This window comes from Phascolarctos cinereus, unplaced genomic scaffold (genome assembly GCF_003287225.1).
Source record: "Phascolarctos cinereus isolate Bilbo 61053 unplaced genomic scaffold, phaCin_HiC Scaffold_1;HRSCAF=81, whole genome shotgun sequence".
NCBI classification, from domain to species: Eukaryota; Metazoa; Chordata; class Mammalia; order Diprotodontia; family Phascolarctidae; genus Phascolarctos; species Phascolarctos cinereus.
In genome coordinates, this window is record NW_027555514.1 from 133,511,217 (window position 1) to 133,525,446 (window position 14,230).

The following is a 14,230-nucleotide window of genomic DNA, read 5'->3' on the forward strand; positions in this document are numbered from 1 at the left end:
AATGTCATATCTAGTCATTCTTATTGTCATTCATGTATTTCATACCATCCTTATAGATAGATCATTTGTTCTTGTTATTATTGCTACTGTCTTTCCACTGCTGATTATCTTATTTCTTCTCAGATTGTGGTATTCTATGGCTTATAGCCACACATGACTATTGGGAAAATATTTTTAGTTGTAGATTTGGAGTCAGACAACTTGGATTTTCATTCAGTCTCTGTTTCTTATTACTGGAATTCCTTGGGGAACTCATTTAGCCTCTTTGGACCTCAGTTTCATCATTTTTCAAGTACAGGGATTGGACCAGAATGTCCTTTTTAGTTTCAAATCCTGTGATTGATTATCTATAATCTCTGATTTATGGTACTGTGCCTTTTGTAGCAGTGAACAGTCTGGGGATCACTGAAAGCACTGCCTAGTTTCCCAAACATAATCTGGCCCAAATATAATCCTCCTAGTATTCAATTTCAGTCCTAGTACATTATCCATTTGCAGGATTTATCCAAGATACATATATTGATAAACTAATTTGAATGACTGCTTATCTAGCTCCATGACATATCATCTAGGCAATATGTTTTTCATCAGTTTTATTTTTCAACTATGGATAGTTAGACTGATTCCTTTCATATTACTATAAATTTCATACATTTACAGATTTTGTAAATACTTTAGACCTTTAGTGCCTATGGCCTGATGTAATTAGCATAATATCACCTTAAAATGGGGAGATTTAGAAAATTTCACGAATAAAGAATTTTTCTTTTCTTTGTATCTGTAGTGGGTTATCTCCCATGACGTTAGAGAAAGCCTTTGATGAGTATCTCTCTCTCCCCATTTAACAATATGCTTAATGCCAATACTCAATTTCATAAAGTTATCTCCATAGTCAAATCTATTATGGAATTTCACATGATTTTGATACATTTGTTTAGGAGATACCTTGTTTAAAGGAAGCCTTCCAAGCTACATTTACTATACTGGGTCAAATGATATTTTGAAACCTATCAACAATAAATGCAACCAAACCTGAAATTGCCAATAACCCTCATTCAGTTGTGTGATTATTAAGATATGGTTTGCTAAAGAGTACCACCTGTAAAAGCCTATCAATTGTCTTCTTAAAGATAGAATTCTGGGTCTACAGTCGATAAGACTTGAGTTCAAATCCAGCCTCAGACATTTACTAGCTTAGTGATGTTGGTCAAATCACTTAACTGTTATCTGCCTCAATTTCCTCATCTATAAAATAGGACTATAAGACCTACTTCCTAGGGTTGCTGTGAAGATAAAATGAGATGACATTTTAAAAATACCATCTATTATTGACAATGAGAGGCAGCTAGGTAGGTGATGCAGTGGGTGACGGAGAACACTGGACCTGGCAGAGTTAGAAAGACCTGAGTTCAAACCTAGCCCCAGATTCTTACTTGCTGTGTGAACTGGAACAAGTCACTTGATCAGTATCTGCCTTAGTTTCCCCAACTGGGAAATGGAGATAATAATATCGTCTGCCTCCCTCGGTTGTTGTAAGAATCAAATGGAATAATAGTTATAAAGTGCTTAGCATAGTACCCAGCACATAGAAGGTGTTCAATAAATGCTTCTTCCCTTTCTTTTTCTTCTCATTATTATTGTTGTTATTAGTAGCAGTAGTTTCATATTTTAGGAAATATTTTCTTCTTGCATTTGAATGTCATTTTCACAAAGATTTTATAGATATGAAGAAAGCACAGAGGTAAAAAAAATGTTGGTAGCTTTTCGGTTGCCTTTTAAGAGTAAAATGCCATCCAGTTTTTCATTCTTTTGGAAATGTCCCCAGTTAGAGGCATCTTGAGGATTGCTCCCTCTGCAACTTTAGGATTGTTTTGTTTTCCATCACCAAGATATTCTGTAAATATTTGATCAGGTCCAACTGCTCTTCAAACTCCATCATAACTATTATAATCATAGTCAAAGCCAGACTCAGAAAAGTTGCCCATTTATTTGGGGAATACATTTTTATAGGATAGGAATTAATATTGGACCTGAGATTTCCTTGATATTTCCTTCCCAGTTAAGAAAACTCCATCTACCAGTAGTGCTCAGCCCCTTTGCTACAGTGTAGTTTTAAAGAGTTGCTGAAAACACTGAGGTTAAGTGGTTAAGCCAAGGGTCACAACAGCTAGTACAAGTCAGAGGAAGGGCTTAAAACCTAGGTCTTCATGGCATCTTAGATCAGCTCTCCATCTGCTCTACCATTGCCTTTAAGAGATGACCTAAATATTAGTCCCATAACCTTTGGGGTAGCTGAAATTCTACTTAAGAATCATTCCTTTAAGTCCAACAGACTCTTTTTAGTCTTCAAAAGTCCTCCTTTAAAATGCAAATGGCTCTGAGAGGATCATACCTTAAGCCACTAGCAGCTTTTAGTAGGGATTAGATGACAGCTAGCTGAGAGCAAGGCCCATGTCAACTGGAACAGGCTAGGTACCTGGGGAAAGAGGTGCTGGGAGGGCACTGATGACAAATTCCAGCTGCTTCACGATCTTGCCAAGGGTAGGTCCTGTGTAGCAGACTTTATACTGTTTACATTTTAAATAGCCATTGTAAATTGAATCATTGAATTTTAAGCATACCATGACCGATTCCTGTTACTGTTTAGAAATTCACATCCCAACTGGAAAAAGCTCAATGTTTATCAGGGAACAGGAAGGAATTCTTTAGCATGCTCTCTCCAAGGTGAATAGTAAAAGTCAATGTGACATTTTGCATTATTATTTAAAAAATACCAACCTCAACTAACATTATTAGATTTCTGCAAACATCTGTGGATTTGGAGAAGAGGGATGTTTTCAGAATCCCACTATTGGTAGCTTTTCTCAGTGCTTGAAGTGACACCCAAGCCTATGTGATTCCCTAGGGTCTTTGTTATTGGTAATACACCCACATGGGTTTTAATGGGCTGGGCTGGAGAAATAGCAGAAAGCTGAATTCCTGTAATTTAAACTAGAGTCGTGTTAAATGAAGCTAAATACAAGTGATAGGAAAATAGTGCCCTTTCTTGGGGTGATGACTTTTTCAAACCATAATAGAAACCTTGAGTCCAACAGTTATTTCTAGGTAGTCAGCAAGCCAAAACATGATCTAGAGTTTAGAACATAGTCACAGGTTCTATTTTCAGTTTCCAAGTTTGCTTTCTGCATATTTTTCCGAAAAGTTACTTATACATTTTAGTGACCTAGATGATGGAAAGCATATATCTGAGTTTTGGGAATATTTGATGTATCTGTGATTTCATCTGTGTAGGCAACTCCTTGTGCATATGAAGATAGTACCACAGACTTAAAACTAAAAAGGACCTCAGGAGTCATGTAGTGAGCCCAACTCTCTCATTTTACAGTTGAGGAAGTTAAGGCCAGAAAGGTTAAGTGTTTTGTTTAACATCATATGGAGGATAAATAGCAGAATTAGCACCTGAATCTGTTTCCTCTGATTCTAGTCTCAGCATTTTTCCAACTGTATCACTACCTGATGATTTAGGAGACAAGTCTTAGGGAGCCACCTAATAAGATACACAAAGATTAAGTGACCAACCCAGGGTCATCGATCCTGACTTGCCAACCCTCAGACTTGAATCATTCCCATTGCTCTTACACATGCGCTGATGAACATAGCTGAAAGTAAAGAAACTGTGTTGACTAGGTCCACTACAAATTTATGTTATATAACATCAACTGGAACTCCTCTACGGCAGAACAATCCTTTTATTTTTCCCTTATCAACTCACTATTCCTCTCACCATAATAGCTTTTTCAAACCTTTTCATCCCTTCTCAAACTTTATATGGCAGACCTTCCCCTCCAACAGCTGAGAATGTTGCATTATATTTTACTGAAAAAAAAATGTCGCCATTTGCTCAGAGCTTCTTCTTCCCCTATCCTCATCTTACATCATCTAGATGCCTTCTGCCACTATTTTTTTCCTTTCTCTCTTTTTCCCATGAAGAGCTGTCCTTTCTCTGGGTCAAGGCCAACTCTTCTACATGCTCAAGTAACCCCATTCTATCCTCTTTTCTCAAGAAGATTGCCTCTTCCATCATCCCCACCCTCTTACTATCTTCAGCTTCTCTTTGTCTAGTAGCTGCTTTGCTATCACCTATAAACATTCCCATGTCTCCCTCATTCCCAAAAGACTTCACTTGATCTGTTCATATCCACTAGCTTTAATCCTATGATTCTTTTCCATTTTGTGGCTAAGCTCCTTGAGGAGGCCCTCTACAACTGAAGCTGACACTTCTTTTCTTTCAGTCTTCTAGACTACAGCCTGGCCTTATCATCTCATGATTCAACTTAAATTGATCTCTAAAAAGTTATCAGTAATCTTTAATTGCCAAATCAATAGCCCTATTTCAATCCTTATCATTCTTGATCTCTGTGTAGCCTCTGACAGTGTCAATCACCCTTTTCTCCTTGATACGGTTTTCAAGGCACTGTACTCTTTCTGATTTTTCTCCTACCTGTCTGACCATTCCTTCTCTGCCTCCTTTGCCAGATCTTTATCCATGTCATGCTGCTAACTGTAGGTGTCCTTCATGCCTTAGTCACGGACCCTCTTTTTTTCCCTCCCTCCATACTATATCACCTGGTGATCTCATAAGCTCCTATGATTTCAATTATCATCTATGCTAATGATTCTCATTTCTACTGATCCAGCCTTAACCTCTCTCTTAACCTCCAGACTGTCATCTCCAACTTTCTATTTCTATTAGACATCTCAGAATGGATGTTGTATAGACAACTTAAACTCAACATTTCCAAAACTGAATTAATTATCTTTCTCTCCCAACCCTACCCTCTGTTGACCTTCTTAATTACTGATGAGACTACCACCATGCTTCCAGACCCCCACACTCACAACCTAGGTGTCTTCGTTGATCCATGGTCTCTCCTTTACTCTCCATATCTGTTGGAAATTCTTCCAATTTTACCTTCATGACATCTCTCAGGTGTGCTTTCTGCTTTCTGACATGATCACACCATGGTACATTGCCTCATACCTAGACTACTGTTGGCTTCTCTGCCTCAAGTCTCTCCCCTCCTCTTGGTCATCCTCCATTCAGTGTCCAATTAACCTATATAAAGCACAGATCTGAGCACGCCATCTCCCTCCCCCCATCGTATTCCATAAATTTCACTTCCTGACGGGGCATTTTCACTGCCTTGCTCCATTCCTGTAATACTCTACCTCTTCATTTCTACCTACTGACATTACTGGTTTCCTTCAAGATTCAACTAAAATCTCATCTTCTACAGCAAGCCCTTTAATGATCTCCTTAATGTTAGTGCCTTCCTTCTAGTGAATATCTCTGATTTATCCTGTATCTATTTTGGTTGTAGATAATTGTTTGTGTATTGTCTTCCCTGTTAGACTGTGAGCTCCCTGAGAGTAGAGACTGTCTTTTACCTTTCCTTGCATCCCCAGAATTTAGCACAGTGTCTGGCACATAGAAGACACTTAATAAATGCTTATTGACTGACTATCCTATATAATTCTTAAAACAAATTTTCTTCTTACACATGCTATAGTTATAATACTTATGTCATATGTAGACAATTACATTATGATTTATAGCAATGTCATACAATATATTACACATAAATATTAAATTATATATTTATAATGAAATTTTAATGTTATTTTCTATAACAAAAGAAAATTAGATGACAGTTAAGTAATTTTGAATGTAACTCGTATTTCTCAATCAAGTTATTCTAGAAAAGTAAAAGAAGCACTTAAAAAGCTCAAATATGACAATGATTATGAAATAAATCTGTGATTGAGGATAACTTAATATTTTTAAACACATAATGGAAATTTTAATGGAAAATATGATGTAGTGGTACATGATTTGGTTAAAAAAAAAACTATTTTCCACCAAGACATTTTCCATTTTTCCAAACAGTTCTTTCAAAATAAAAGTCTTTCTTTAGTAATGTTTTTTACTTTATTAAAGACTGGACTGCCTAGAGAGTTTCTAAGTTATGCTTACTTAATTTCTTCCACCAACACACTTTTTTTGATCTTTATATAGCAACAGATAATTTTCATAATTACTACTTTGTAATTTGAGAAGCGGTAATATCAACCTTCTTTCATTCCTATTTTTTCATTAGTTTCCTTGATATTCTTGACCATTTGTTTCTGTATAAGATTTTTTGTTACTGTTATTTTGTCTAATTTTGCTGTTTTAATTTAGCCATTGCATTTATATAGCACTATATCCATAGTTTACTTCATGTAATATTGTTATTTTTACATAGCAGTGCATAAAATGTACAACAATGTATATTGAACACAGCTCTACTTAGATATTCCATTATTTTTGTGAACACAGTCTTTAGTTTTATTTGAGCCCTGTATATATGTTAGGTTAACTCTAAAATATACAATGCATTCTATTGTTACTTTAATTGCAATTTCTCTTTCTTTTAATCCTCATTTATGTTAATGAAAAACTGAAATGAAAAACACTGAAAATTTCCATGAACTTATTATGTATACTGTTACTTTACTGAAACTAATTTCTGATTAATTTTTTGTTGATTACTTTGGTTTTTCTTTAAAGTAAATTACCATATTGTCTCCAAAAAGCATAATTTGACCTTTATTTTTGCTTATAAGTATTTTTCTTATATAATTTTTAGTATTATGTTTAATGATAGTGGAGATACCAGTCCTCCTTGCTGTAATCTAATTTTATTGGGAAAGATTTCAGTGATTTCTCTTATCAATAATGCTGCCTTCTGGCTGTAGACAAATGTATTTGGTTTTATTTAGGAAAAAACCTTTAATTCTAATTTTTATGTGATTTTAACAAAAATACATACAGTATTTTGTCAGAGATGGTCAATATAAAAATCATATTGATTGTATAATTTGTAACCAAAGGCAAAGACGCTCTATATAGTCAGTTAAAATAAGACTTGAAGCTAATTGTGGGTCAGATCATGAGCTTCTTATTGCAAAATTCAGACTTAACTTGAAGAAAGTATGGAAAACCATCAGACCATATAGGTATGACCAAAATAAAGTTCTTTATGCATATGCATTAGAAGTAATGAAAGGATGTAAGTGACTAGATCTGGTAGATAGAGTCCCTGAAGAACTATGGACTGTATAGGAAGCAGTGACTATCCCAAAGAAAAGGAAGAACAAGAAAGCAAAATGGCTGTGTGATGAGAATTTATAAATAGCTGAGGAAAGAAGGAAAGAAAAGGAAAAAAAAAGAAAAGGAAAGATATACCCAAGTGAATGCAGAATTCTAAAGAATAACAAAGACAGATAAGAAGGTTTTCTTAAATGAGCAATGCAAAAAGAAATTTGAAGAAAACAAAAGAATAAAAAAGACACTAGAAATTTCATTCAGGAAAATTAGAAATATCAAGGGAATGTTTCATGCAAAACTGGGCATGAAGACAAAAATGGTAGGGACTTAAAAGAAGTAGAAGGGATTAAGAAGAGGTGTCAAGGACGATACAAGAAAGATCTTAACATCACCCATAATCATGATGGTGTGGTTACTGATCTAGAGCCAGATCTCTTGGAGAATGAAATCAAATGGGTCTTAGGAAGTATTGCTAGCAATAAGACTAGTGGAGGTAACAGAATTCCAGCTTAACTATTTTTAATAAATCCTAAAAGATGATGTTGTTAAGGTGTTGCACTCAATATGCTAGAAAATTTGGAAAACTCAACAAAAGCCATTAGATTGGAACAGTTTATGTCTGAATCCTAAAAAATTTGTTGTTGTTCAGTCACTTCAGTTGTGTCTGACTCTTTGTGACCCCATTTGGGAAAGATACTGGCAAAGATACTGGAGTGATTTGCCATTTCCTTCTCCAAATCCTAAAGAAGAGCAATCACAAGCGGGAATCAAGGTTACCAGGAGAAATATCAACAATCTCAGATATACCACTCTGATGGCAGAAAATGAAGAAGAATTAAGAGACCTCTTCATCAAGGTGAAAGAGGAGAGTATAAAAGCTGGTTTGAAGCATAACATAAAAAGAAAACAAACCTAAGATCATGGCAACTGGTCCCATCACTTCCTGGCAAATAGAAGAAGAAATGGAAGCAGTGTTAGACTTCATATTCTTTGGCTCAAAGATAACTGCAGATGGCAACTACAGCCATGAAATTAAAAGATGCTTGCTCCTTGGAAGGAAAGTTATGGCAAATCTGGACAGCCTATTAAAAAGCTGAGATATCACCTTGCCAACAAAGATCTATATAGTCAAAGCCAGGGGTGGGGAACCTGTGGCCTCAAGGCCACATGTGGCCCTCTGGGTCCTCAAGTACGGCCCTTTGACTGAATCCAAACTTCACAGAACAAATCCCTTAATAAAAGGATTTGTTCCATGAAACTTGGACTCAGTCAAAAGGCCGCACCCAAGGACCTAGAAGTCTACATGTGGCCTCAAGGCTGCAGGTTCCTCATCCCTGAAAAGCTATGATTTTTTCATTAGTATTTCATGGCTGTTAAAGCTGAGTGCCATGGAATCAATGTCTTTGAATTGTAGTGCTGGAGAAGACTTTTTAGGGTCCCTTGGACAGCAAGGAGGTCAAATCAGTCAATACTTAAAGAATTTAATTCAGACTTTTTTTGGTAGAACAAATACTGAAGCTGAAGCTTAAATACTTTGGCCTCAAAATGAGAAGACAGGACTCATTCGAAAATACCCTGATGTTGGGAAAGATTTGAAGGCAAAAGGAGGAAGGGAATAGCAGAGGATGAGATGGATAGATAGTGTCATGGAAGTACCAAACATGAGCTTGGACAGACTTCATAGCCTCGTGTTCTATGGGGTCATGAAGAATTGGACATAACTGAATGACTGAACAGCAACAAATGTTGTGGAATGGGCAGGAGAACTCAATCACTGCCCCAGGCTTTGGAATTAGCCTATCCTTCCCCCTTCTCCTCTACTTCTTCCTCTATGTTTTTTTCAAACAAAAAATTATTATTGTCTTTACACATAAATCACAATCATTTCCTTATATATATTTCTCTCTACTCCCCTTATACAAAGAGAAAAAAATAAGGCCAAGTAAAATCAACCACTACATTAACTGCTTCCCCACAGCTGTCATATTTGATCTCTGTAGCCATCTTACCTTTTCATTCAGTATTGATCCTTATATTTACTCTGAGTTCAGTTGCTTTTTAATTTTTTTTATTTACATGATTATAGTCATTGCTATCCCAATTCTTCTTAATTTACTCTATATCAGTGCATACAAGTTTTCCCATGTTAACTTGAATTACTTCCCAGGCCCCTACTGACTGAAGGCCAGATCTGTTACATTTCACATCTCCACTCAAGTATTTTTTTGGGGTATGCTGACTCTGTTTGCCACTGATTCAGGCCTTCATCATTATGTTCTCCCAATTTTAGGGGCCTCTGAATCCTAGTTCCATTTAACTATTTAATAGTCAGATTCAATTTAACAAATGAATATTTACTTGTCTCTGGGGAGACTGAAGATTCATGGATGTATTAGGTTCACAGTTGAGCTCAGTTCCTATGAAGCATAGTACCATCAAGTTTAAAGTCCAAAAGCCCCCTCTCTTTCCCACTCTGGCTTCCCTCCAGGGCTGGAAGTAATATCCAGCCTGGAATTCTGATTCCAAAGTCATCTGAAACTGAAAAAAAATACAAAGTAGACTAAACCCCCAACCATGATTCTCAGGGCCATAGAACCTAAAAAGGAGAGAGAGAGAAGGTTGATTTCCCCCCATACTCAGCATAGTTCATGGTATCTATGCTACAGAAGAATAGACCTTTATCTCCTAGCCACAGTGAGAGAGAGAGATAAAGAGAGACAGAGACAGACAGAAAGAGACAGACAGACACAGAAAAACTGTCTCAGCTTGGTAGTCTTAAAGATGCAGCCTGTTCAGGCTGCGCAATCAATAGAGGTTCCTCCCATATGGTAGGGGAACACAGGAGATCTTCTCTTAGAAGCAGATTTTTTTTTCACATTCCACATAAGTACCTCCATTTTAGGTAATCTGGGCATATACAAAGCCTGGTAATATTTATTTAATTTCTTGTGGTATAATCATATTACATTGTGTTCATATATCACAATTTGTTTGACTATTCCCCAATCAATGGTCACCTGATTTGTTTCTAGGTTTTTGTCTTCCCCCCCACGAAGTGCTGCTATTAGCATTTGACGTTAGTGGAATGTTTTGTTTTGGTCTTTGACATAGGACACATGCCTAGTAGTGGTATTTCTCAGTCAAAGGGTATGAACAGGTCAGTAACTTTTCTTGCATAATCACCAATTATTTCCAGCATGGTTGGACCAATTCATAGTTCTACCAATAGTTTGTCATTGTACTTGAAAACTGCTCCTTTAGCTTACAGAATTTCCAGCTTTTATCATTTTTGCCAATTTGATATAAGTGAGGCAAAACCTTAGAGTTTCATTTGCAATTCTGTTATTATAAGTTATTGGTAGCCTTTTCCCATATGGTTCAGATTTCTTTTGAAAATTATCTTTTCCTATCTTCCACCCTAGGATATTTCTTTGTGATATCTCTCTATTGTATTAATCAATACATGTTCTCTCTATATTCCTTCATTGATTCCCAGACAAAATGGTACTTCTAAGGACAGTTGTTCTATCTTCTTCTTACAGTACATAAATACTAAGTAATCACCTGGTCATTTCATACCAAATGGATGTTTCCTTCGCTGCGTTTGAATTTCAAAGACCCTGCTCATTTCTGGTTTGCTGTAGAAGAATGATTGAAAGTCTGTGATCGCCAAATGGAAAAGGAAGTCCAAAAGATTACTGAAGAAAATACTTCCTTAAAAATTAGAATAGAGCAATTGGAAGACAGTGACTTTATGAGAAATCAAGACACTAAAACAAATTCAAAAGAATGAAAAGAATAGAAGAGAATGTGAAATATCTCATTGGAAAAACAACTGACCTAGAAAATAGATCCAGGAGAGAGAATTTAAAAATTATTGGACTATCTGAAAGCCATGATCAAATAAAGACCCTAGACATCATCTTTCAAGAAATTATCAAGCAAAACTGCCCTGATATTTTAGAACCAGAGGGCAAAATAGAAGTTGAAAGAATTCACTGATCTCCTTCTGAAAGAGATCCCCAAAGGAAAACTCCTAGGAATATTGTAGGTAAATTCCAGAGTTCCCAGGTCAAGGAGAAAATATTACAAGCTGCCACAAAGGAAACAATTCAAGTACTGTGGAAACACAATCAGGACAACACAAGATTTAGCAGCTTCTACATTAAAGGACCACAGGGCATGGAATACAATATTCCGGAGGGCAAAGGAGATAGGATTACAACCAAGAACCTATCCAGCAAAACTGAGTATAATCCTTCAGGGCAAAAAATGGGCATTCAATGAAATAGAGGACTTTCAAGCATTCTTGATGAAAAGACCAGAGCTGAATAGAAAATTTGACTTTCAAATACAAGACTCAAGTGGAACAGGAAGAGGTAAACAGGAAAGAGAAATCATAAGAGACTTATTAAGGTTGAACTGTTTACATTCCTGCATGGAAAGATGATATTTATAACTCATGAGACTTTTGTCAGTATTAGGGTAGTTGGAGGAAAAAAAATTATATGTGTGTATAGGTAGATAGATAGATAGATAGAGGGCACAGGGTGAGTTGAAGATTAAGGGGTCATATCTGGAGAATAAAATTAAGGAATGAGAGAGGATTATATTCGGAGAAGAAGAAAGGGAGATGTAGAATGGGGTAAATTATCTCACAAAAAAAAAACCGAAAAGAAAATGCTCTTACAGTGGAGGGGAAATGGGGAAGGTGAGAGGGAATGAGTGAATCTTATTCTCATAGGATTTGGCTTAAGGAGGGAATAACACACATTCAATTTGGTAAGAAAATCTGTCTTACCCTATGGGAAAATAGGGGGAGAAGGGGACAAGAGAGCAGGGGGATGATAGAGAAGAGGGTAGATTGGGAAAGGGGTTAATCAGAAGCAAATACTTCTGAGGAGGGACAGGGTCAAAAGAAAGAATAGAATAAATGGGAGGGCAGTATAGGATTAAGGGAAATAGAGTTAGTGTTTCATAACATGTCTACTGTGTGGAAGTGTTTTGCATAACTGCACATGTGTAACCTATATTGAGTTGCATGCCTTTTCAATGAGGGTAGGCGGGAATGGAGTAAGGGAGAAAGATTTGAAACCTAAAGTTTTAAAAACATATGTTTAAAAAAATGTTTTCACATGCTACTGGGAAATAACAAATACAGGAAATGGGGTACAGAAGTCTGTCCTGCACTATAGGAAAATAGAAGGGGAAGGGGATAAGAGAATGGGGGAAGAGATAGAAGAGAGGACAGACCAGGGGAAAGGATATTCAGAATGCATGCCATCTTGGGGTGGGGGGAGGGGTGCGATGGGGTGAAAATTTGGAACTCAAAATTTTGTGGAAGTAAATATTGAAAACTGAAAATAAATAAATTTATATAAAAAAGAAAGTCTGTGATCTAGAACTTTTTAAAAGTATTTTATTTTTTCAATGAAATGTAAAGACAAATTTTAACATTTTTTTTTAAATTTTGAGTTCCAAATTTTCTTCCTTCCTCCCTTGCCTCCCCCCTCCCTAAGACAGTAAGCAATTAGATACAGATTATATAACCAATCATGTAAAACATATTTTCCATATTAGTCATGTTGTGAAAGAAGAAACAGACCAAAAGAGGAAAAAACATGAAAAAAATAAAGTGAATGTATGCTTTGATGTGCATTTAGACTCCATCAGCTCTTTCTCAGGATGTGGATAGCATTTTTCATCATGAGTTCTTTGGAACTGTCTTGGATCATTGTACTGCTGAGAAGAGCTAAGTCATTCATGATTGATCTTAATCTTTTTTTTTTAATGTTAGTTTGAAGTATAAGCTGATTTCTTTAGGCATCATATTCTATTCTTTTTCTTTCATTTCATATCATTAACAGCTTAGGGCAAATTCATGCTGAAAACACTATATATCTATATTTATCTGTATATACTGTATATGATTCCTTTCTTAATATTGAAGCTTTAGAACTTGGTAACTACATTTCTGGGTAAATTAAATTTGGGGTCTCTCTAATAGCATATTTCAGATTCTATCAATTTATACTTTGCTGTCCTTTTCCAAAGCTTCAGGGCAATTTTATTTCATAATTTATTGAATTATGGCATCCAGGCTCTGCATTTCATTATGGCTTTTTGAGTTGCCAGTAATTCTCAGATTATCTCATTGAATTCTGACTCCAAGATCAACTACTTTGATTTATAGAGATGTCAAGATTCTTCTAATCTTGGGGATTTTGATTTTGCTCTGATTGCTGTTCTATCTCTGATATCACATTCTGCCATCTCTTATAGACCATTAGGGTTTTTGTTTCTTTCTATTTAAAATTACTGTTAAAAGCTCTAATTTCTCTGCTTCTTTTAAAATTCCTTAATTAATCCATTTAGAGGATTCTTGTGTTTGCTCTGCCTTTATTTGGGGGTTGGGTGCTTGTGGGCTAAATGTTACTGCTATATTCATCTTTTCTTCTAAAGATTTATCTCTCATTTCTTTTAGTCCCACAGAATTTATTCACTGAATTGGGCCTGCATTTTTGTATACTTGCTACTTCAGTCTCTCTGCTAGTCTTTTTGTAAAATTTCCTTGTACACACATACATATGTACACACATATATACGAACATGCACATTTATACACATATATGTGTATGTATACACACATATATGTGGGGGGAGAAGGTAAAGTATGTCTATGTATATATATATAAATGTATGTAATATATGTCTACATCTGCATATATATATGTACTACATATGCATACTTTCCCCTCTTCTTGTCTTTTGTCATATCAGAAAAATATTTCATGTTATTTTAAGGAGATGTAAGGGATATGGGCTTTGCTATAACAATCTATTAAGTCATTGTATTGGAACAATCTCTCCCTACAAAATTCTTCAACACTCTATCAATCAGTTACTAGAAATTATTACTTCAGTGAGAGTAATATAGTCTTTACTAAAATGTTAGACCTGAAACAAAAGTAAAGGATTATTAATTTATGAAGCTGAATAATCAATAGTATGGAAGACCAAGACTGCTATCATTTTGAATTTTTGGACAAATTTTATCATTGCTAGTTAAGTTTGTTTAGT